Source organism: Vanessa cardui, chromosome 25, assembly GCF_905220365.1.
Source record: "Vanessa cardui chromosome 25, ilVanCard2.1, whole genome shotgun sequence".
Lineage (NCBI taxonomy): Eukaryota > Metazoa > Arthropoda > Insecta > Lepidoptera > Nymphalidae > Vanessa > Vanessa cardui.
In genome coordinates this window covers 4,082,791-4,109,420 of record NC_061147.1, presented here as the reverse complement: position 1 = coordinate 4,109,420, position 26,630 = coordinate 4,082,791, and the positions used below count along the sequence as shown (strand labels likewise).

Here is a 26,630-nt window from a genome sequence, read left to right as displayed (position 1 = left end):
GACAGCAGATACTTCATTAGAAGCAAACAAGTCGTACCTAGAGTTAATGTATGTTATTGACATATGTGTGATACTGTGATAATCTTTGAAGCAACCAGTTAGATACCATCACAATGCATTGCCAAGGGTGGTAGGTTTGATCTAACCACACTACAACACATGTATATTCTATTTGTCTTGATTTCCTGTTTGTGTTAGATTTTGTAAATTTAAAGGCACAGTTTAATTAAACCTTAAACCGATGCAACTTTAATGTTCTCAGTCAACAATAAAATTAAAGATAACAATATAAAAATTAGTAGATATAGATAAAAAATAGCTCGCCACCTAAACAAATAGATAGAACATCTCTGTTTTATTAAGTGACATATTTATCCTCCTTATCATATCTGTGATGGGTATGGTATGTGTGTGTGCTCGTATTTCAGAAGAGCAATGGAAAGTAGATATCTCGAAGTTTGCTCTATAAGAGCACAGACTTTATTCGAATTTGGTTAGGGATGTCACTTCGAAGTTTTATTTTTTCTCTTTCCCATCCTATATAAATAAAAGTATTCATGTAGTTATTGTATTAGCGTTAACGTAACACTATTAATAGTAAAAACACAATTGAAATGAGTTTATTTTATCTATTTCTTTGGTTTGACTCTTTGATTTTATCTATCATCCCCGCATACATACCAACAATTAAAACATAAAAAAAATCTTGTAAAAACCTTAAATTTAGAAAGCTTAATTTATTAGTTGGCTATCTACCCTGATAAAACATTAAGCGTCAGCCCTACATGCGCCCGCGCAGGTAAATATTGACGCGAGCAGTAAGCTGCAGCGAGGCGTCACGGCAAACTGCCTCCACAAACATTTGCCGTACTGTTTGTCATCTACGAGTAGCGGCCATGATTCTAAGTTATCATTGCGTTATGGGAGAGTAATTACTTTTATTTTTTACTAGATGATGTATGCGGCTTTTGGGGCATTTTAGGGTTTAGTTGGCATACAACAGCAGCCTGTAAATTCCCACTGCTGGGCTAAAGGCCTCCCCTCCCTTTGAGGAAAAGGTTTGGAACATATTCCACCACGCTGTTCCAATGCCGGTTGGTGGAATACACATGTGGCAGAATTTCTATGAAATTATATTATATTTGTCACATGCAGGTTTCCTCACGACGTTTTCCTTCACCGCTGAGCACGAGATGAATTATAAAGACAAATTAAGCACATGAAACAGCGGTGCTTGCCTGGATTTGAACCCGCAATCATCGGTTAAGATGCACGCGTTCTAACCACTGGGCCATCTCGACTCATTCTGTAAACAAATCTGTTTAATAAATGCTTGTTTAAAATTTATTACAATAATTACGCTTTTGTCCAATGAAGAATCTTTGCATTCTGCTCAATTTCATTAACCACTTCTTAAAAACGTATTTGCATATATTCACTTATGTATAATAGCGTACCGAGAAGTTTACCGGAACAATTTCTTACCGAATAGTCCAAGAATCTAAGGCTAAGGGCAATGAAATAAATACTTATAGCTAATACTTAAGTAAGCGCTGAACGCACGTTTCAGTCCTCAGGTGATAAAGTTGCAGAACGCGCTCCCAGCTAGTGATGAGCGAAACATCGATATCGATAACATTAAATCACATTTAACATGCATTAAATTCACTCTGATTAATATTTATGAGTATGCTAAATTTATTGTCGAAAAATTAATTGTATATTCATGGCCTACGTTTAAAATACACCGTTCTAGTTAATATTGAACGAATACAAATAGACAAGAAAGAGGCGTGCCGTGAAATAAATAAATTGTGAATCGTACGAGCTTATGATATATGTATGTATATTATTGGTTATGGTTCTAATAAAATATTTGTAGACTGAATATATTTTATTACTGCATAATTTGACTTTATTACAATTTTATTATCGTGTTTTATGTAGCCGTCGTTTATATAGCAACAGCTTGATATTAGAATAGTTGAATATTTTAATCGTTGTTTTTAAATGTCTGACATTTTAATTAGACGCTTTTTTCGATTGTGGTTTGTCCCAAACATCATTTTTGATACCGACTATTTATAGGATATAAGGCGAATATCACGGTATTAATAAATCAAAAACTGAATGATCGGATATTTAGATATTGAAGCTAAAATAATGAACTTAAATATCAAAAAAACCTCTACCTAAGTAAAGCTTCAAATAAGTGTAACAGTACATTAGTTAAAATAAAACTTATTAATAATAAGAAAAGGTATGTACTCTTTAACAAAAGTGGAACAATAAAATACAATTTTGTTAGTCAAACAATAAATACAATTGCATTCAATATTAAAGAATGAATTGAACACGAACGAGAACACTTCATTACATCGCTAACACGAAACAAAAGTACAATAATATCAACTCCGAGTATCAATATTCGATAACAGTCGTACGCTTTCCACAATAATGGTCTGGGCGTGGCGCTGGAACAAAACGAAGATCATACCACAAACAGGTATATTGTTATTACAACGTGACGAATATGTGCAATGAATACGCACGATCTGTGTGCGCAAATTAATAGCTGTGTTGGTAAACGAAATTCGATATCGTCGACTCCCGGTATTGATCGAGTGATTGCACATAAAAATACATCGATACTTCATTATTTCCTCCACACTATTATTATAATATCCACCCATTCGAACGCTATTCTTAATTATGCAAAGCTGCACTTGATTATCGGGTTTAGCAATGATTATTGCTGTCTAGGATTAATTTTAAATAGCTGGTTTTTAAATAAGAATTTTTCTTAGCGATCTTTGAATATGGAGGTCTTGACAAATTGCCGTTCATATTATAATATAGAGTTAAGATGATACAATTTCATCCCATTTGAATAGCTCTCGAGCTTGTTAAACCATTTCCTAAGCATTAATAACTTGAATCGTGTCGAAGTCGATTTGAAAAGACGCGCACCGCATTACCCTGAATGTGCTTTAATGATAGTTACGGCCAGTTCTCGGCTCTATATAATTTAGTAAGGATTGAGTTATTAGAAGTACCTCGAAAGATACCGAAGCCGGTACTGGCTTAATGCGGTTGGTTTTTGAATGTCTTAATGTGGTTTTGATATGGAGAGTGTTGAGTGACTTTTTTTCATGGCACGATATTTCGTGTTTACAAGCCTTAATAATCATGAGGTTTGATGAGTTCGTATATAAAGGTAACATAGTTTTATGTTTAAAATTAACATAACGAAATAACAGAATGACATTTAGCACGTCGTAAATATTAAATTTCTAGGATTAAGTCGTTAATTAATAGACGAGGACGACATTGATACATTTTTATAACATCGGATTGGACGAACACTTTAAAACAATAAAAAATCTATTTTTATTTTACATGACATTAGAACTACAGATCGTTTATCTTATTTAATAATTTACTAAACTAAATATTTAATATATATATTTATATTCATACGGGCATAGAAATTATATTTTAAATAAAAACAATCGACTTAATTAAATGTCTTGGGTTTTTTTTCTCTTACAAATTACCTTATTATTCCTGGTCCTTCGAGCCGGATCGTGGGCGTAAGTTTGTCGCTTTCTTACGGCCCTCTTGAATTGATTATGGTTTTTTATCTCACATTGTAGGGTAATCACCGCATGTCTTTATCGTTCTTAATGATCTCGGATTAACATGTTCTGACGGCTAGTGTCGGTGGATGACGCTACGAAAAATTTTGGATTGTATTTAGAATACAATCATTTGTGTGCACGTGTTTCAATGTTAATTTATTTTTAAGTTATTGAGTCTGTGTGCCATGCCATAATTATAAAAAGATAGATAAGATGAAGAATGCAATTAACATTTTGAATAATTTTCTATAAATCTTTTTAAAATGTTAGTGCTTTATTTACTATTTACGCAATACCAATTTATATTGTATTTATGTATTTTTTTTGTTATATATTGCATGCATTTGAATATACAAATTCTATTACACTTACGATATAATAATCTATAGAAGCTTCGTATACAAAACACGCCGCGTCATGTAACATTTCTTTATCTATATCTGTAGGGTTTTAAGCACTAATGACGTGAGTTGCTTATTTCATTGTACGATAGTAATTAATTAATATTTTGAGAGCTTTTGTAATAATTTCAATGGCCGACAATGTTTGGATTATAATATTCTCGAGTTCCTAATCATGTATTTTATTGTCATTAATTTTTATTTAAATGTAATATTTGAGTTGTATTAAAACACACGTTTTATTATTGTATGGCTATCTTAAAGTGAGATTATTATTGTATTCATATAATGAGTATAATAAATATATCATCCTGAGTTCTTAAATAGTGGTCTAACCTCTGCATAACTTTAAACAAAAGAATCCAACAGTCAGAACTGGAACGAGTCCTAACGAACTGGAAGTATCTTTTTATTTTTCAACGTTAGCAAGACAGCATGTCGACGAACGAGAGTTCCTTCGGGCGATTTGGGCATTTTTTTTCCTCTCATACCGATGTGCTTGCCCTCTCCGGGCTTGTTCTTCGGGTAATGGCTTCATTATACCATTCGGAATCTCGGAAAGCAGTTCGGGGCCGCCCGCGAAACTGGTCACCTTTACGAAATAAAACGATACTTATTCATACGGCGTCTGTTTTGACTTTAAATTAAATTGCTTAAATTTTTATATTGGTAACAAAGTTTCAATGTTGCTAGTACAAATAATATTTACTTATGAAATTTTAGAAGATGTTTTAATTAAATTTTATCAAAAAATATATAAATGTTTTTTTTTTTTCATAAATGTTGCAACACTAAACTCATCATGTGAAAAGAATTTAAAGCTGTAAAGTTTTATATTAAAAAAAAAATTATGGCAACACAGTCAAAATGCTTAAGGTAATCATTTTTGAGTTATTATGTATTTATGTCGTGATTTTTCAGACAACTCATACTTTAGCGATGCAATTTTGTTGTTTAAGATGATTTCTCAATTTTTTAATAAATAGTAATTATGATATACAACCTTATTTATCTAACTTCGTATGAGTTGTTCTACTTCAAGAACTTTATTTTTAAATAGTAAAATTCGATAGATGTATCGATAATTACGTGTCACAACACTAATTTACTACCGATTTTCAATCACGGAGGTCCGCGAACGGTCCCGTATAATGACAGGTTTTCACGCGAATTCGTTGAAGAATTATCTCCAAACTAATTTGAGTAACTGGTAGAAGCGCGACCATTTTACTTTCTGCCTTGTAATTATGTACGGACCATCTTAACAACCGATGTGTTCCGTATTTTCGCGGAATATACTATACCGAAATTATTGGCGTTGTTTGTTTAAAAGTTACTTAAACGAATATATATATACTCTTTCACGGCTAAATCTCTCATCAGATATTTATGAAATTTGGCTTCAAGTAATAAAGACTAACAAATGTCAATCAACGCTTACAACTCGAGAGAAACTGCGGGCGAAAACTAGAATTATTTATTTAAATAATATATAATTTAAAATATTTATTAGATACTAGCTTCCTTCCTAGCTTCAATTTGAGAATTCTTTAGGTAGAATGTTTTGTTGTATTGTTTCATTAAAATTAAGTTGTTTTGCGTGATAGCGCGATTCAATAATTATTAAAAAATATATATAATTAATCACAATTATTATTTAAATCAATATTAAAAACCTTTATTACATTCTAAGTGTAGATATCATCTTTATCCCATAAAGAACCTAGAAATATTGACCGCCGTCTTTACGCACACAAAAGCAAAATTAATCGTCGTTACATGTGTTTGTATTCAAACATTGAACGTGTAATACGTTGTAAATACAGTGAAACGATGCGCAATTGAAACATACACTGCTTAATAATCGTAGGGTTGAAAAGTAGTGATTACGCTATGTGGGCGGGTTATATCATTTCTGTAGGAGGAATGTGATTGTGTGCACTTTATTCAATGTTGTAGTTTAACTTATGTAATTTTACTGAAGACATTTATTATTGTAAGTTTCATATTTTATTGCTAATACAGTTTTAACATATCTTGTTATATTTGTACAATGAATGTTTTTATTTTGGAATGGATGTATTGAAAGTAAGTTTATTTAAGACTGTCGAATTAATTCTTTCTACTAAAATGTTAGTAGTCGCCTGCGGTTTCGGTCGCGTTTTTAAGGGGCTGTTTGCCATGTGTTAGGCAAATTTAGTAGCTTATATCCTTCCTTAGAGACAGACAGACAAAGTTCTTTTCACATTTTTAATCTTAGTATTAAAAGAGATCAAAATTTCTTTGTGTTGTATGTAATGATCCAAATCTAAAAATAATTGCCTTGATAAAAAGCTACATTATTCCTGAATGATATAGGATTTAAATTATATTTCTTGGTTAATATATTGCATCCTTGAGAAGCTGGGACGCGATCAGTGCTATAAAGGCATAAGTGTGTTTCGTAGTCCGTCCGTAGTATGCATAGAGATGCATTTAGTCATTGTAGAGCGGTTGCTACTTTTTACAACGGAACAAAACACAATCGTATTTTAAATTTGATTTTTATTTCACTCAGGTAAGTACATGTTAAAATGCGTGAACATGCATTCTCTGAGTAAAATGCATAATATTCGCAGGAATACAATGCTATGTAAACCGCGGCCGTATTCCGGTCGCGTCCTGCCACAGTTTTGATGCACATGCAAAACTTAGATCATAAGATACATTGTTTAAAATAACATGTCTTTTTATATTTAAAATCAGCTGTTCCCGCGACATTGTACGCGTTTGAATTTAACACAAAATTACTATTGTAGCCTAATTACTCCTTATTATATCAGTTATCTGTTAGTGAAAGTCCCGTCAAAATTGGTCCAGCCGTTCCAGAGATTAGCCGGTACAAACAGATAGACAGAAACTGTAAAAAATGTTATTGTGGTATATTTACCGTGTATACATACATATGCATGGAATAAAAAAGGGCTATTTTCATATTATTCAAATATTACAAACAGACACTCCAATTTCATTATATGTTTAGATACAAAAGATGTCAAACTCATAAAGTTCTTTTAAAGATAGATGTTATTTTTCACTGAAAGAATTGCTATTAAAATAAAAAATAAAAACTATTCTTTATTTAAAATTTAAGCTTATAATCATACAATGCGTGTGTCTTTGTACCTATATGTGTGTGTCTGTTTGTAAGTAACATATACTGTAATTAATAGGGCAGGGAGACTATTTGGTCATAACTTATAAGCCGTAATGTATGTTACCGGATAATTGAATCGTGTTATGCAGACGTGTTTCAACCGACACATACAAAAATATAATATATTATAGGATAAAAGAGGAAATCAATGCATTACATTATAGTAAAGCACATATGTATTCTGTATACATATGTGCAGGGTTGCTTTTACTAACAGAAAATATTATAACTTTTATTTGTGGACGGTTTATAATATTCATAATACTCTCGTAAAAAAATTGTTTGTCTTTATAGATAACTCTTGTTAGCAAGCAAACAATATGCATGCTTTACTATTTATTTACTATTTATATAAATGAACTAAACAATACCACAGATAACAAGGTCATAACATAGTCTTAAAATACACGGGGATGATTGAAATAAATCAATACATATCTGTCATAACGATTTATACAAGAACGATAATATTCACGAGAGTTCGTGTTATAAAAGCACACCAGTATAAAATGTTTAAGTTCGCTAAAAACCAGTATATGATACATGTATCAGAGACACAACACGCCAGTGTGGTCGCAGCGTAATCATATCTATTATCTTGCCATTCTTCACACTGTGTTTACTTTGTAAAGCGATTTATAAGTTAATCTGCCAATGTACATTGTATTTATCAACGTATAAAAACAATCGAGACGTGTGTGCAATCGATTCTTATTCGATAGCCGTTACGTGTGGTCGCGATTATAAGATCGGATGAATCGATAAAGCGTATGTGCGATTATCTCGTGTTAGGCTCGGATCAGATCGTTGTGGATTACGAAAATTGGAATGTTTCGATTTTGATGTGTGAATACGACTTTATTCTTTTGCAACTTTTTTTAGGTTAGAGATACGCAAGGAACATATTTTATTCGTATTAAAAATCGATATTTAAAGTGTCAATTATAATAATTATTTTTTAGATATAATATGGCTAGTTTAGAAAATAAGTTTTTTATGGTCATCGTTATTATAACGTATCACATATTAGCGTATAACATGAAAAATTAAGCATAATATGTGTCTTTTTTTCATGCAGAAGCTTTGTATAATACTAGTTATTACAGCGCTAGATGGCACTGCTGACAAATACATAAACACATAAAGTTAGCATAAAAATCGCCAGATTTTGCTGAATATTTTTCAGACTTTTCAAATAATGGCAAGAATTACTTCAATATAAAAACAAAACTTTACCATATTTTTACAAGTGTGTACCGTACTTAAGACCATATTTATTATGTCGAAACAACACGATTTATAAGTTAATTTCTCCTTCGAGTATTGTATACAGCTGGACTAATGGTCGGGTTTTTATTAGCGTTCTACCCTGATTTACGGCTCTGTAATTGAAGTACCTATGAACAGTTTTATTTATGAAAACACCACCTTGAACGCGTATCTTTATTGACATCTTGAGATTTATACAGCTCATATACATATGTAGTTCCAATTTCAAATAAGAATATTTGTTTTTTTTTATTTGGCAGTCTGTTACTTCATAGGTATAGATTGCACGTAATATTGACCATAAATGGTCCAGTGTCGAAAATGTAAAATGAAACGTCTTTAGTTTTATTGGCTCACTCACCACTTGTTTGGTGGTAAGATATTTCAGAAGTACGTAATACCTGATTCTTATCCAAATCCCTGCCATATAAACTCCAAATTTTTAATTTGATTTTTTATTTTGAATTTAACTTGAGAAACCAAAACCTCGTCAAAAACCGCAAAACTAAAAAAAATAAAAGAAAAAATGATAGTGAACTGTTTTGTCTATGGTTGAAAAATAATTTGTATTTCCAATATTAAAGATTCAGCGATAAAATATTATATCTAAAATGCCTACACGTACGTCTAGTTGGAGGTGATGTAATTAGCCCTTGTGTTCATTAGCCATGCCCTTAACAGGGTGTCGCTCGACACATCAAGGCGGTTCGAAGCTAATTGACAGGATTTTTTTTTTCTATCTACAATGGGTAAGGAATTCTTGATATGGTGCGATAACTTTTTTCCTTTATTTCTAGTCGCATTGTTTTGTGCGAACGTTTATTTTATGAAATAATTTTAATATGTTATACATTTTTCAATGTCACTTCAGCGCATGCGTAAAGTAAGGCATGTAAGGATGATAGTTAAAATATATTTAATGGAAAACTGATGAAGTTTTTAGCTGGTCTGTTCTATTTAGGCGGTCTGTTTTATATATTTATATAGAAATATATTTATGTGCTTCCATTACTTTTTCACAGCACGAGATCTTAAATTCAAACTGGTTGGACCTATAAAAAAGTTGTTAAGTTTCCTTTTGATATAAATTCTGTGTTAGTTCGAAGGCTCAGAAAAGCTAATTTGTCCTATGTGGTGGTCGCCATTAAATAATAACCAATTTTAGGTTACGAAAGCCGAAATTATTTAAGATATGTTCGTTATACTTATATTAAATTAATTAATTAATTACTCATTATAATAAACCAATTTTTATTATTCAAGGATATTCTTAAAACTCCGTAACGTTCTTGCACATTTATTTACTACACTAACATATGTTTACGTGTGTGTAACGCACCTTAAAATTGTTCGTCGAAAAGTCAAGTTTTCTGTCAAAATATAGGCAAAGAAATTATATTAAAATGATCCTTGAAATCACGGCCAGACGGTGTTGGCAAAATTAATGCATCGGTATATAATATCAAATAAAACCAAAATGGTAGTGGGCGTGAGTCCATAAGTACACTGTAATTACCAAGTAGACTAATTTGTTAATACAAACTTTAGGGTTGCCATTTTAAAATAAAAATCAAGACAAAATGGCGGGCGGGCCAATTAGGTATTAAATAAATCTGACAACAATATATATGCCATAACTGTCGTCTGCATCCAAGACCGCTTATATCATTTAAATATACATTCGAATCGTAAATAAATAACGATTTATTACATTTAAAGATTATTAAGTTGATTTACAATACAATTTTATTACTTGAGATAATTAAATTATTATTTAAGGCATTCTAAACATTAGTAATGTGCACCAAAACAAACGAGCAACGTGATTGAACGTATACACGTTCTCTTTCTCCTTTAGTACACCAGAAAGAGATGAAGCTAAATTATTTTGAAGAGCTAATACTATACTATTCTAGTATAATTTAACATAGTATTTAAATATTTACTTATCGTCGCTGTTCTCATCCTAAATGACAAGGCATAGAGCATTTCCAAGACATGAAGAAATTGGAACAAAAAACATCCTAAAAAAATTAAATGCAAAACATTTCGAATAAAATGTTGCAATCTTAGTACAGGTTGGCTTTTAGTTAAGGTATGCATAATTAACATTAATCAACAGAAGATAGTATATGAAATCAAATGAAGTAGACTTCACAATTAAGTATTTTTGAATCGTCGATAATTAAACATTACCACCGTTTCGATACGTAGGTAGCTTAAGAAATGGTCATCAAGATTTTTGATGTGGTACCAACCCTGCGTTCACAATACGCTGCTCATAGGCATATATGTCACATACTCTTATGGTCATATAACTCACCACTGTGGTAGTGTAAAAACCTTTACCTTATAATAAATCTAGACAAGTTGTAAATTGGCGAAAAATTATGAACGGCAATAGTTTTTAATATGATCCAATTTAAGTTAAATCATAGACTCTAACCAAACCTAAGAGATGCAAAATGTAAATCGTTTTATTTTAAAACTAGTGGTCGCCCGCGGTTACTCGCGTTATAGGGTGTTGGTTGTCATGAATCAGGCAAAAAGGAGCCTATGTCCTATCTTGAAGTTCAAGATTGCTTCAAACTAAATTTCATCAAAATCGGTTCAGCACTTTGGTCGTGAAAATGCGACAGACAGACACACACTTAAATTTTTTAATTAATTAATATATCTTAATTAGATTTTAAACGAATTATTTTAAATTCAATAAATGATAGATTTCATCGTCAGACTATTAAGATTTACGGAAAACTAATGGCCTTAACAATTCGACGGTGACAAATTTACCAGCTAAGTGTATAATTTTTATAGAAGTGCACAAACACTTTGAAAAAAACATCATGAAAATTTTGATCGTCAATCTTTCAACGCACCGTATATTGACATTGGAAAAGAGTGGGCTATTACAGCAACATCAACTAGTTTATAGCTCTTAATTATGTGCTTTTTATTTAATAACACAATTTAAATTTGCTTGATTCGAATACATATGTATACATATATACTCATCCGTATCTGCTGTATCACGTTATAAATGATCATGATCGTTCCATTATTCCATTAGCTTGCTATCACTTTAGTTAATCTTTAAATTAGAATTTAATTACTTTTAATGCAACATATTATATATATGTATATTTGCTTCAATGATAATTGTTTGATTTTTAAGTACTGTCAATTGTAATGATAGTGCCGAACTTTGTTTTAAAATTGAAATAATCTTATTATTATACTTTCTTATTTGATAAAAGAAAACATAGCTAGGATAAGTTTAAATCCGGCCATTTATTTATAAATATATATGAATTACACAAACAATATAACTCAGTTCTTAAAACATCAATGGTTTGTGTTATCTTGCTTGGGACCAGTATATCCTTCTTACATTTCAATCTTTCAATCAGTTATGTTTATCTTAATTAAGAATGTCATATTAATGTTAAAGTATTGCCATATTAAAATATTTTTTATAAACAGTATCATACCTAATCCTAAACACATTAACTAGTAAAGATTTTCTAATAAAGCTAAGCTAAAATAAACCCGAGCTAATTGAAATGAATAACATAAAAAGTGCTAATTAAAAAATCTACTCTTACATAAATTACTCCGAGATGTTAATTGGAACATAATCTCTCCGTGCTCAGATCAAAGATAGCAAAGTTAACTATTCAAATATTGTACCAAAGTATTTTATATACTTTTTTTCAAAGTCGAGTCCTGTCTCCTAGGCGCGATGTTACTAGATAGGTGATAATGTTACAGTATCAAGTTTAAGATGTTAATCGCAAGTTGTATTGGCGCGTCTCTTGATCGTGGTGTAAGTTACAGGCGATCTTTGTTAATTTCAATGATATTTTATGACTAATTTTCAAGTATGATATTTATTTTTCAATTTTTCAGTCCATTATATCCTTTTTGGCGGCTTGGGCAGTATAATTTCATACCTTTGTTTGGTATTATTGCCCTGGTTTTTTTTAATCTAAAGTCATTGATATCTAACTTTCTTTTTCTGGACCCCCACATTTTATGCTCCTACTACGAACTTCTTTTATATTAATCTGTTTCTTACTCTCTTCTGTAATGAAAGTTCTTTTAGTAATTATCAATCTCCGAAAATTTAATTAGAAATACATAATTAAGTAAAAATTGTAAATCGTTCTTCGACTTACATAATTCATAATTTTATTAATTTTTCTACATTATTCTTTGCCTAAATGGAGAATATTTTATTATTTCATATCAAACGCTGTATCATCTTAGAAAGATTTGTTAGTTCTATCATGTACTTACTACTATATACTAAAATAGAAATACAACTACTTATACATTAAGTTAAAAACTAACTATCCTGCTTTATTGAAATAAATTTAACTCAAATTTTAAATTCCTCTTTATATTAAATTTTGATATTGGTATTGGTATGATTGGAATATTTCTTTTCCAGAATAGAGTGAATTTTATCTTCAAATTTTTTTAAAAGTTTTTTTTGTCGCTTAATCCTTGCACCATCGAAAATTCCATACGCCATCTTAAACACTAATAAAGCATTGTGCTGGCAGTTAATTAACCCTCCCAGATTTATTGCAGCCACATTGTCCTGATATACTCGATACTCGAAAATCGATTTCATATCGAGGTTAATTGAAATATAGGTGATTAACGTTCGTTATTCGCGATGTTTAATCGATTTTTGCGTAACACACCGATTCTTTTTTTTTAATTTTAAAATATATGTCCATTTATGTTTGTTACGTTTTAAGTAAATCGATTTTAAATCTTTTGCATTTATTAGTTGAAATTCGACATATTTTATGACGTAGAAGTCTTTAATTTTAAAATATTTTTGAGAGAAATATTTATTCATTATTCAAATCAACTAGCTTCGCAGAGGAAAATTATCAACATCTGTGTTGGCAACAAAAACAGTTGCCAACAAAGATATGATCAACTATAAGTCTAAGTAAGTATTTCTGAAACTGGTGTTATTTTAAATTACATATTTTTTACTTACAAACCAGAGCCAACAGATAATAAATACATACTTCATGATATCGCTTTGTTGACTAAGTTTGATATATAATCACTAATTATCGCATATTAATATAATTAATAAATTGAAGCTCAAGGAACCTCAAACTTGGATTAGTATTCCCTTCAAAATTATACCAACTGGTATTTCCACTAATCGCAGAAGTACATTTAAAAATTCTATAAACGACGTATGTTTATTACTTTAACAGTGAATTTTAATGATCTTTTGAGTAAAAACAACTGTTGGTATTATGCTATACGATAAATATAGAGTACGATAAGATGGAGCCTGCGCATGCTAAGTGATATTTATTTTTATGACATAATTATTGCTTGTGAATCTTCTGCATTTAGAAGAGTTATTTGTTAATTACTCACAATCATATTCTTTTAGACAGTTTTTTAGCTTTATAAATATATTGAATATTTTAAGAGCATTTCATATTGTATTATGTATAGAGATGAATCATCTTAACCGATGATTTCGGGTGTAAACCTAGGCAAGCACTACTATATTATATTTCATCTAGTGCTCGGCGGTGAAGGAAAACATTGTGAGGAATCCTGCATGTGTCTAATTTCATCGTAATTCTGCCACATGTGTATTCCACCAACCCGCATTGGAACAGCGTCGTGGAATATGTTCCAAACTTTACTTTACTTTTTATGAGCATGAAATTTACGTTCATAGTTTAAATTAAATCCAAGATGGTCCAGTGGTTAGAACGCGTACACCTTAACCGATGATTGGGATTTCAAACTCATCTGCTCAATTTGTTTTTATAATTCATCTGAAAACATCGTGAGGAAACTTGTATTGGTTTAATTTCAATGGAATTCTGTCACGTGTTAATCCATCAACCTGCATTGGAGCAGCGTGGTGGAATATGCTCGAATCTTCTTTTCAAAAGGAGAAAAGACCTCTACCCAGCAGTGGGAAATTAACAGGTTGTACATGTATGTAAAGTAACTGCTAACCAAAGCGCATACATACTGAAAACCCTTATGCTAAAGACGTTGCATTTACTATGTTATATTTTATGTATGTTGACTTAGTAGAATTTAAGTTAATCATTACATAAAACGTCTCCATATTCATAAATGTTGATCATTTAATTAATAGAGTCGTTTAAAATTGGAACGAACGCCGTTTTATAAAATTCTAAATTCAAAAAATAAGGTGTTCCATAATTAATTTCAAATATCTCAATGGTCGTTGGTGGTGTGCAATGTTACTAGTAAAGGCGGCTCCAGACTAGCGTTAAGGCGGGCACACATGAGTCGATAATTAAAGAGACCAGGATGATAAATAACGAACTGTCCGAGTTTTTACCGCAGATGTCATTATCTCGACCGACTCTATCAGCCGTCACTCGATTACGCAGCAAGGATTTATATAGAGCTGTTACAACTTGTATCTTAGTTGAGAAGGAGCCATCTTAAAAAATAATAAAATCTTAGGCTTCTCTTTTACATAAAGATCCATACTATTACATGTACGTCTATTCAAGATGTTATAAAGAAAATTTGATTTTTTTTTTAAATGAAGTTAGCTGGCTCACTTTTAGGTATTAAATAATGCAACTCTACATACATGCGTTTAATTCATTCGAAGGTGGTAATAACATCTCTATATATACACTAACATCTCGCGACACCGTAGCGCATGAATAATCGAAAAGCCAGACTTGATGAGAAGGCAAGCGTGAGAGCTTTTTTGTCGTGACAGCGGTCAATGCGTACAGTCCTTTACATTATATTATAACACATTCATTTGAATCTAAACCCTATATATAAAATCAAATGGTTCATTCTCGTTTGCTACACTTATCGGATGTATTTTTCTTGAGCGATAGAATGTGTTGAATTATGAACCTTATTCGTAAAGCAATTAGGTTGATGGAAATGTTTGTTGGTTAACGTATTAGTAAAAACAAAAAGCGGGAACAAATGATTGTTCGTAAAAATGTCGCCCGTCTCGGCGTTAGTGTTTTGTTGTAATTGGATTCTTATTATGCCACTGAATTATTGTCTTCCGTCCGGCCGGCGTGAAACTTACATTTCGCGCCAAATATTCTCTGTGGAAATAATTCTGACAGATGTCAAAGTCGTTTGCAGAAAAGAGGGTTTATTGAAATGTCAAATTTTGCTAATGTCAACAGCAAATTAATTTGTTTACATTTGTATAATTAGCAGCAAATTCGAAATGACTCTCTGAAGTTTCATAGTTATTGTTTTTTTTATTTACAGGATGTCTTTAAGGATTCTAGGGCACGATTTTGATGGAAATTAAAAGTGTAACTATTAAATCCTGTATAAAATTCATTGTTAATAATAATACAATAAATAAATATGAGACAACATCACATACATTACTCTGATCCCAATGTGAGTAGCTAAAGCACTTGTGTTATGGAAAATCAGACGTCACGACGGTACCACAAACACCCAGACCCAAAACCACATAGAAAACTAATGATAATCTAAATTGACTCGGCCGGGAATCGAACCCGGGACCTCGGAGTGGCGTATATACCACTCGACCACGGAGTTCGTCAAAACGTCGTTAATGATGGGTATTGTTGGAAAAAAAACATGAATACCTACAATGACAACATCTAGAAGGCAGGGAGTAATCGATGTAATCGCCATTTTGATTTTAACTATATATAACATGCATAGCAAGTAATCCGCGTCTGATGACTGTTTTATATCAACGGTAGTCATTAATATTTTTTTTTTAAGTCAATTTTCATTTCAATCTCACGTTGATCTGAATCGTCGAGTCGTATTTAATATACAGTAATCTTATATAAAAAAATAAATTGCATAGCGGCTCGCTATATGTAAACGGTGAAAGAATACATGAAAATTACATATTGAAAATTTACTTCTAGAACTTTGTACAGGATACTTCGGAATTATAGAGCGATTTGAAAATGACTTTATGTAGATTCATATGAATTTATTTATTTTGGGAAGTTGCATAGATAATAAAAAAAATTGTATTAAATCCGTTGCTTCTTTTTTTAATTAATTCGTTGTCACTCTTTAATAGAAGAATGGTAGGTGTCCTGACACTTGATTCTACATCCTATGATTAATAAATCCTTCTTGGAATTAAAGTACCATGTACATATCGGAATATATGAAGTCGTATTGTCTTTTTTGCTTAAGCGTAGAGTGTTCAGAGTTATATCGATAGTAATTGTTCATATTTTTACATTAAAATGTTAAGGATTTTATATCAATACTATATTTTGTTAGAATTTAACTTATTCATTATTACATACCTAATAATATTTCTATTTATTATATACCTAATAAAAAAATACGTAAGCGAATCGATTTTTCAACCGACTTTAAAAAGGAGGAGTTTATCAATTCGTCTGAATTTTTTTTTCTTTTTGTTAAAATTTTTATTTATTATAATGAGTATCTACATTTATTTATGTATATTCGGTAGATGGACTAATGGACTTATAGTAAGTGGTCACCAGTCACCACACATAAACATTGTCACTGTATGAAATAGTAAAAACTCTTTATATCACACCTGTGTGCCAAGATGGTATTTCACTTCCGCCTGTAGTTCCACTGGCTCTCTGCTTCAATCTAGAACACAACCATAATAAGTATTATTGTCTAGTAGTGTATCTGATGATTGGACGGTACCTACTTACTCAAATGGACTTATACAAAGCCTACCTGCATACATTAATTCAATAATTAGAAAAAAATAAAATCCAGCTGGTCAGTCGTTAAGTGCGCGGTAGCTTAATAACTCGAAATATAAAAATCATGAATGCCATTCATTGATAATTAAAAATAAATTATTTTGTTTTCAGATGCAGCTGTGAACGGTGAATATGGTGAGTTCGGCTTTTTTTTTGATTTTGTCAACTTTAACGTAATAATTTGAGTCAACTCCATCAACTTTCAATCAGCTCAAATGACATGTTAATATGAGGAAAGGATGCCATGATTAATAACATATGAAATTTACATGTAGATCCGAGAATCAGTTATCGAATTCCTTCATAATATCTTATAACATTAATTTAAAAATGGAACGTCACATTTGACATTTCCTCAACTATGATTTTTAGTCTGTGGTTTTAGTTTAATTTACTTTTGGCGGCAAGAGTTAAGTCGGTAATGAGACGTAAGAACGATTAGATATACAACATCAAGAGTTGAAGTTAATACTCTTTTTAATAATAATTATTATTATTTCGCTTCTAAAGCATCCGAATATATTGTTGTACATAAACAATAACATACTTGTGAAGTATTACTATTAGAGACATCAATGTTTTTTTAATTTTCTTAGGCATTGATCTTATAACATAAGGACAAATAAAAAAAATCATTAAAACAGAAAAATTACTAATGTCATCGTATCTGACATTTGTCCGATTACTATCATTAAATAAAAAAAATAACCCTTATCTTCAAGTGATACAAACTTACATAAATTAACATAATTCTTATCGTAGCGCAAATGATTCCTAACATAGAGTATAAATCACCAATTACGCGCTAGTCCTGCGGACATTAATTTCGTCATTAATTTAAAAAAAATTACTCTCCTTGAAGACGGGGCTTAATGAAGTGTAATAAATAAAAAAAGTTATAAGGTAGCACCTGCCAATCAAGATAAGTTAAGCATTAAAGTTGAACGTGACTTCAGCTTATAAGGGTTCTGTATATATATTTATTTTTTTAATTATTCAATTGTTTGTTTTCACATTTATAAATGAGCTGTACTTGTAATTACGCTCGCGTGTACGGACGATTTGGAGATACTGGTTTTTGACAATAATCTGTGAGGTTCGTCGTAAAAAAGTTAACGTTCAAGTAATTTTACAAACGCTTTTGACGTATCACTTCTTGTTACGATAATTCCGTGAAACTGTCGATTCTGAATGTGTATTCATGTGTTGGATAAAAAAGTATTCACATTCCAATTACTGCTGGAATGAGCTTCTCCAATAAATAAGACCTAAGCCTAGCCGATTTTACGTTTTTTATATATATAAATAAATTATTTTATATATTCATAAATGAAGATGTTCTTTACATCAATGCTATTGTCAAGAATAAATAATGTCCGCTTCTATAAATTGTAAATACGTTAATTACTTGTAAATACATCTTTTCCGTCATAAAAATTGTATACATTCACACTTAATGGTAAATTGTTTAACATGGAATTGTTTAATTAATAAGACAGGTGTCGGAACTGACCATAAAACGTTTTTTCAATTCACCAACGGTATTCTAAAAATTTGATGATTATTTATAATAATTGTTTTTGCTCCCTGCGTTTTATATATATATTATTCTTAATTGGTGCTATTTTTCACACTGCAATTTGCAATAATAGGGAAAAGTTATCAATTGCGTTTTTGTTTTAAGTATATAATTGCGTTTTGACAAGGTTGTGTTATAATTGAAATGTGGAATAAATGGTGCATATTTAACGTTCATTGACCCTTAATTTTTGTATCATTGCGTTTGTGTTTCGAATTGTATCATTCGTATAATTATTTAATGCATATACAAAGTTTATATCTAATAGTACTGGAGAGGTCTTGAGATTCGATTATGAATATTGATATTAAGGAATTAAAAGTATCTAAAATACACAATAAACCAACTTTATTGTAGTTTTAAGAATGCAAAACTATTAAATAACGGACACAGACGGTATCTGTAAATATATCTCGTGTAATACGGTGCACGGACGGTCACCCTGATGGTAAGTTGTCACAACTTAAATAAACATTGTAAAAAATATGAAACATTCAGTACGTTACTTATGCTCTATGATGGAGTTTATGTGTTATGTCCCTCGTGGTTGTTACACTGGCTCACTCAACACACTAAGTATTGCTGTAGGGCGGTGGAATATCTGACGAACATGTGTTACTTACCCAATAGGCTTGCGCAGATAATAAAGCTGGTAATCACTTTTAACTCATCCAATACACGTGTTATGTTTTATGTTGACTTTAAGTAATTCCTTGTAAATTGAATGCTCCGTTAATTTTTTCGACAACTTACATTGTGTCTAGCTTTTTTTTAAACAACGATCTTTAGAATTTCTTTGGTGACCGGTAAAGATAAATCGAATACGATTTTATTTGAACATGAGTTAATATACTTAAAGTACGTCTCGTAAAATCAACGATACTTGGAACAAAAATCTCAGAAACAGCCCCGGGGGCATTTGCTATTTCAGTTTATTAAGCTGGTAAATATTTTATTATAGCATTGTAAATGTTAACATTGTAAGTTTGTTTATCCAGCGTTTCGCTCGCTTATTTTTGAATTATTGTGACTCCGTTAAGTGTAAATTTGTACATTGTTAAATGTTAAGGAGCGCATTCGTACCGACTGGTCACGCACTGCGGGTTTTATTGTCGTTTTCGTAAATAAAATCTCAGCTTCAGTTAGCTCTCGAATGTTACTCGTATTTTGTTTGTTAAAATTATGCTAATATCACTTATTGTTTTAATGCTCGGGATTTTTATATACAAGGTCATTGAACTTTTCATTTTTAAGTAAGTATTGTTTGTTAGTTTGTGCAAATATCGACATATATGGTTTTCACTCCTTTGTGTGTTTGTTGAGGAAAATTTATGAAATACAATGTCTTTCTTTCTCTTTCTTTTTATTCTTAATTTAAAATAATTTAACTCAATGTTTGTGTATAGCGATGATTAAACGCTAACTAATTTCCTTTTACAATAGCTGGGCTAAGGCTTTACCTATGAGGAGAAGGTTAAGAAATCACGTGGCAGAATTTCATTGAAATTAGTCACATGCAAGTTACACCATGATATTTTCCTTCACCGCCAAGGACGAGATGAATTATTAATGCTAATTAAGCACATGAAAATCAGTGGTGCTTGTCTGGGTTTGAACTCGCAATCATCGGTCATGATGTACATGTTTTAACCACTAAGCCATCTCGGCTATTAATTTTCTTTTGATTCAATCAAAATCTCTATTACTTAGATAAGTATTCGAATAATAAGTTACGGAACAGCAAGTGTAACATTAATGTAAATCATTGGCTAAGTTTAAGTATAAGTGTTCGCTTTCGACGTTTCTCCGTACGATGCATAGTCAAGTTAAAGTTAATTCAGTGTAAGTTGTATTGAGACGTGACTGACTGATAACATCTGAGCTTTAAAGCTCGCATAGAAGCGAGATGACGTAGCTGTTAGGATTATCAGTTGATAGAATTCAACTAAGCGAAATTGCGAATCTCTGCATATTTTGCAACTTGCAATTTTGAATAAGTAAAAACAAAGTTCGTTTTATTATGAAAAAGAGTAACTACTGAGTTTTTTGACGGTTCTTCTCTGTAGAATCTACTTTTCGAACCATTGGTAGCTTCACTTGATTGTAAAATGACGATTTAAAATTGCTTGTAAAAGCCCTCTTAAATAAAATTTATTTTGAAAAATTAAGGTTGACTTTTGCAAAGTTTAGTTGTAACGTTTTGTGAAACGAATCTGATGCTTGGCTTTGTTATTGCATCTCCATATTTCTCAAATAATTTGAAATCTGTTTATACATAACTACAATAGAAAGTTACGGACACATTCATTTGTTAAAAAAAGTTCAAACCCCCAGAAGGGTCACCGTACATTTAAAATAACAAATAAAATATTACAAGTGACCTTTTTTATAAATGACGAATAAATTTTATTAAAATTACTCAGGGCTTTCTATTAACACATAGAGAACTCTAAAGAAGGTGGAAATTATTCTCGAGCACAATAAATGCAGTGTCGCCGGCGGTTTTTATCTCATTTCTTAGAAACCGCTGCGCCTGCGCATACCGATTTGTACGCTACCTGATTAAGGCGACGCTGTGTCAATGTGACATTAAATTATTAGCAACGACATTTATTGTTATATATGTACTTAACAGTTTGTTTCAATAAAATATTGATAGTAAATTTATGAATCATCAATTTCGATCGGACCCGGTACATCGGTATTTACCTAATAAGTTAGAAAAAACATAGCTGCTTATATATATACAGATATTACAAATGCGATTGTTACTGTCTGTCTTTAGCGCTGTAAAAAAGAAGAACATTGGTTACTTTTTCGTACCTAAGACCTACGACCGCAAGAATATTCGCTACTTTTTTTGTACCTAACATCCCAGACCAATAAACGCAAGCGATGCCACGTCAACTAGTAATACATCAAAAATAATAAGTGTTAGTTCTTTGAGCAAGACCGTCTGGGTAGGTACCGCCTATTCATTATATATTCTACCGCCAATAATTCATATTCGTTTCCTGTCTTCCGGTCCGACAGGCGAGTATGTCACTAACATGGACAAGGGGCGTGACGTGTTAGTTCCCAAGATTTTTGACGCATTGCCAATCTTGCAGCGCCGATGTTTGGGGTGTTGACCTCTAACCATCAACCAGATGGTATTTGCAATTATCGTGATCGAGTAGTATGTACACCGGTTTTCATGGGTACGCCACTCTGAGGTCCCGGGCTCGATTCCCGACCGAGTCATTCTAGAAAAGAGTTCGTTAGTTTCCTATGTTGTCGTGGGTCTAGGTGTTGGTGGTGCCGTCGTTACTTGCATTAGGATCAGAGTAATGGATGTGATGTTGTCCTATATTTATTTATATTATAGTGAATTATCATAGTTAGAATAGTATTACTTCTTCAATTTTATTTCCTACATAATGTAGTTGACGATATAAATAATAATTATTGATATAAAAGTATGTTACGACTCCCCCTTAACAGTTTACGTGGACACAATGAAAACAATGTAGAATGTGTCGCTCTCCTGGCATGAATCGTATGTTATTGGATTATTTTTCAAGTAAATAAGGATGTAAGTGACTATAGCTTGCATGTTGTAAACGACACGACTAAAATGATAGCTATGTGTATTTGTGCAATAGTGATTCAAGACAAAACCATCTGTAGGGTTATTCTGTAAAAAGAACCTTGAATCTCACCGCAGATTATGAGGGTGAAATGACAGAATGAGAATATAGTATCCACGTATAAAAAGAGTTTCACTGTAAGTCAGTTGTCAACTTTTCACGAGTGAGATACGAAGTGAAATCTTACTGTGGCTGCACAGTTATACTTTACTTTAAAGAAGAAAAGCCCAGGGTACGATAGGTCACATCGACTAGAGATAAGTATATTTCTTGGTTAAAATAACATAAATAGCATTATCGTAATCATTTACAAATTCATCAAACATCAGGGCGGCAAAGTTACATTGCGCGTGTATCAAACTTTTAAGTAATACAGCAAAACAATCAGTGCCTGATTTATCATCAGCTATTTAAAAAAACATTGTACATTAAAAAGTATGACCTTTAGGATGAATGTATTACTTGTCCTAAGTCCGTAATTATCGTTATCCGTTGATGTTACAAAGACTTGTGACTGGTATGTAAGTTTAATGAGAGGCATTTATCAGTACAACTTCCACAGAAGCTTCGCATCAATAAAATTTATTGACCGGTATAAATGACTGAGGCGAGTCGTGTGCACTTAATTAATTGGGTTAAACAGAAGTGTTTTAACCGAACGTTTTAATTTATGAAATCACATTTTTATGTTAACGGTACTTTTATAATTATATTAAACAATAAGATAGACATGTTTAAATATGGAATAAAGAGATTAGAGAGAGAGAGAGAGAAAAAAGTGACAACGTTAGAAAATTTTTAAATGAGAAATAAAATTAATAATAAAAAGTATTATATGTTATGCTAACCGTATATAAAAGAAAGAGAAAGAGGGAGTAGAAGATCGTCTGGAGGAAGCAGAAAGTTCCATTTTTTTACCGATTACAGTTTCAAAGCGACATTTTTTTGTAAATCCTGATGATTATATCAGATGAAATGATTTATGTCAGAGATTCAATCCAATGATATTGCATTAATTCAATATTAAATGTTGTTTGTTTACCTTTATTTATTTTTGTTTGGAATAGATAATAGATATTACAATTAAATTATATGACATTAAAAAAAAAAAACAAATCAAAACTTAGAAAAATAAAACGCTCTATGGTTTCAGCTTAATAGCAAATTTGAATGCAATTGTAAGACATCCGTTCCAAACTCGTTAGTAGACGCAGGCATGTTGGAATAATCATTGTTAGTTTTAATTCCATTATCACTTTCAATTGTCCGTTATTGCGTACCATAAATGTTTTAAGAACTTATTGTTTATGAAGAGCAATCAAGACGTGTAATCGTTTATTTAATAAGATACACTTATAATATAATCTTCTTATATGTTAGCGTAAACCAAGTTTTGTCTCAGCGATTATGCGACGTTAGCACATAGAAAAACGGTTATGTTCTCATTTTGAAGAACCATAGATGTACAGAAATATAGAGGGTTCTTAATTGGATATTAATAAATTGTTGTAATTATGCAAAGAATTATTTTTAGAGAGCGAAGTTACTGACCTGTGAGAGCAGTACCATGGATGTATAAGAAAAAAATAAATAGCGTAGAAACGAAAATAAATTGTTTTGTAAAATTTCACAAATTACAATTCAAACTGAAGTATACACTATTTACCATTAATTATAATTTAATTTTAGCACAATAATTCATAATTTTAGCACCAACATTTTTCCCATTTTTTTATTTATAGTAATTTTTTGGAAGTTTATTTGGGTTCTGTACTACGAGTATATGAATTTTGAAGGATTCCTTGGGAATTGTAATTTAAGTGTTTTCCAATATTTAGCTTTATTAGTCGTGTATCTTTAAAACTATTCTTAGCTGACGTTTGAAGAAGTTGTTTAAACGAATGTGCTAAATGATGGATGCCGACCATCTTCTAGATTTTATTGGCATTACTATACAAAAAGGTTAAACTATTATATATATTATATATACTCTTAAAGAGTAGCTTGAATAACCACTAAGATATAAATACGATACAGAATATTTTTTCATTATGTATTAGAAAATTTTAAATTCTATCGGATTATTTCTTGTCTAAGATTTTGGGGTAATAATATTTTGTCAACCGTTGAGCCGATTACAAATAGAACGTAGTGTCATGAAATTAATTTTTGTATATAATGTACATGAAAGCAAACATAAAATATATACCACAACATTGGGGTGGTGGAATAAGTAACAAGTTGTTTTATAAAGAGGATTTCGTTCAGTGGCTTTCACTGTTTTTTTTAAATCACGTGTTCAGTAATACGGCTATATAAAGTGTTCGTTTAAGTTTTTTGTATTAGCGTAGATTATTTCAGTACGCCGCATTGATGCGGTCAACAGTTTACCGGTTACTTTGAAAGGGCGTAAAAAACGTGTAGACAACACTGTAACCGCAGATGTTAGCACGCGTTCGAGTAACTTGATGGTGTTACGTGGTTTTGTACGAGGAATGCTGTGAATGTTTTTGTGGGATCATTTATTTTTATGAAAATTCGAAGGTATTAGTTTTCGTACGTTTTAATTTAACTCACATTCTTATTATACATAGGATGACATATGCTTTACTTTATCATGAATAATGGAGGACAAATATTGATACCGATCATTAGTTCTGGAAATTAATTACGTACAAACAAACATTACCTCTCTATATTTTACTATTTAAAAATGATTTGTTTTAACGCGACGATTGCTAACTCACATGCTTTCATTATCAATATATTATAGGTAATTCTTAAAAAAGCAAGTGACTTCGATAACAGAAGCGAACTCAATTTTTGCTCACTCTTATAAATTGAGACGGTATTTTCGACCCAAGGCACTCGAGTGAACCCATATCCTATTTCTAGGAAGTTATTAACGTTCATTCATCAGGCTATATCTTTTTATCTTGAACCCACTTTAGGCACACCACTTAAAATCCAAAAATCCATAACAGCGCGATTTTTAAAACATTTTCTGCACAACCAATATGTAAAACCGGCGCCGGCGGTTTTTCCGAACCATTATTACTTGGGTACCTTCAAGAAAAGACCGTACTTTCCTTAAAGGTCGGCAACGCACCTGCAAGCCTCCCGGTGTTGCAAATTTCCATGGGCGGTGGTAGTCACTTTCCATCAGGTGAGCCTGATGCTCGTTTGCCAGCTATCATATAAAAAAAATCATCACCCTTATAGGCACTAGACCAAACAGTCAAACGGAAAATAATTAATATTCCATTCACGCTCGAGTAATTTACACCTCCTTCTTTAAATACCGTCGAACTGACACTGCCTTAATAACAATTACATGATTATGGACCATTTTATTCCGTGTGTGTTGTCGGTAGATTTGTAACGTGTTCTTGGTAGAAAGTGGGCAAGGGAGGGGAGCTTGTAGTGATGCGAATATTAATTATACTATACTACATTGTTGTAAATGACTTATGAGGTTATGACACGATTATTTTTTTAAAATTGTATAGTAGTATGCAGTCTCAATAACGAATGCCGTTGATTAATGTTATGATTATGAAAGTAGGTGTCTGTCTGTAGCTCTTTCACGACCAAACCGCTGAAATGAATTTGATGAAATTTGGTATGAAGCAAACTTGAACTTCAATAAAGGACATAGACTACTTTCTTTTCCTAGCACATGACAACCAACACCACAAAACAAGAGCGAAGCTGCAGGCGTCTACTAGTTTCCTATAAGACAATTATATGAATTGATCATTGAACTTTTTCATTTAAAATTGCAATTTCTATAAGTTAGTATTAAACTTTGAAAGATTATCATTGGTTTTTTATATTCATTGATTAATTGATTAAAGTTATTCAGTACTAAAGATAGAAAAATTGAGTTGCCTTAAAACAAGTATCGTTCGCCATAAAATGTGTCTAGAGATCTAACTTCAATACAGATTTCGCTATAACCTATGGAATATACTTAAAATAATCTAAATTCACATATAACATTTGTTGTTGCATTAAAAAAGATCGCGAACAAACAATAATTGCCAGATGCTAAAAAACATCCCATAAATAGTGTAACGTCAATTCTAAAACATTCTGTATTGAAGGCGCAGAAAAATTTACAATATCGATAAATATA

At 31.4% G+C, this 26,630-nt stretch overlaps 1 protein-coding gene across 2 annotated transcripts in view; it reads left to right on the top strand.

Moving 5' to 3' along the window:
• Positions 1-26,630, top strand: part of LOC124540459 (transcriptional activator cubitus interruptus) — a 99,535-nt gene that overhangs the window by 13,734 nt on the left and 59,171 nt on the right. For both annotated transcript variants that reach the window (XM_047118058.1, XM_047118057.1), the window contains exon 2: positions 17,396-17,419. The gene's annotated coding sequence lies outside the window, so the exon portion shown is untranslated. The remainder of the gene's footprint in view (positions 1-17,395; positions 17,420-26,630) is intronic.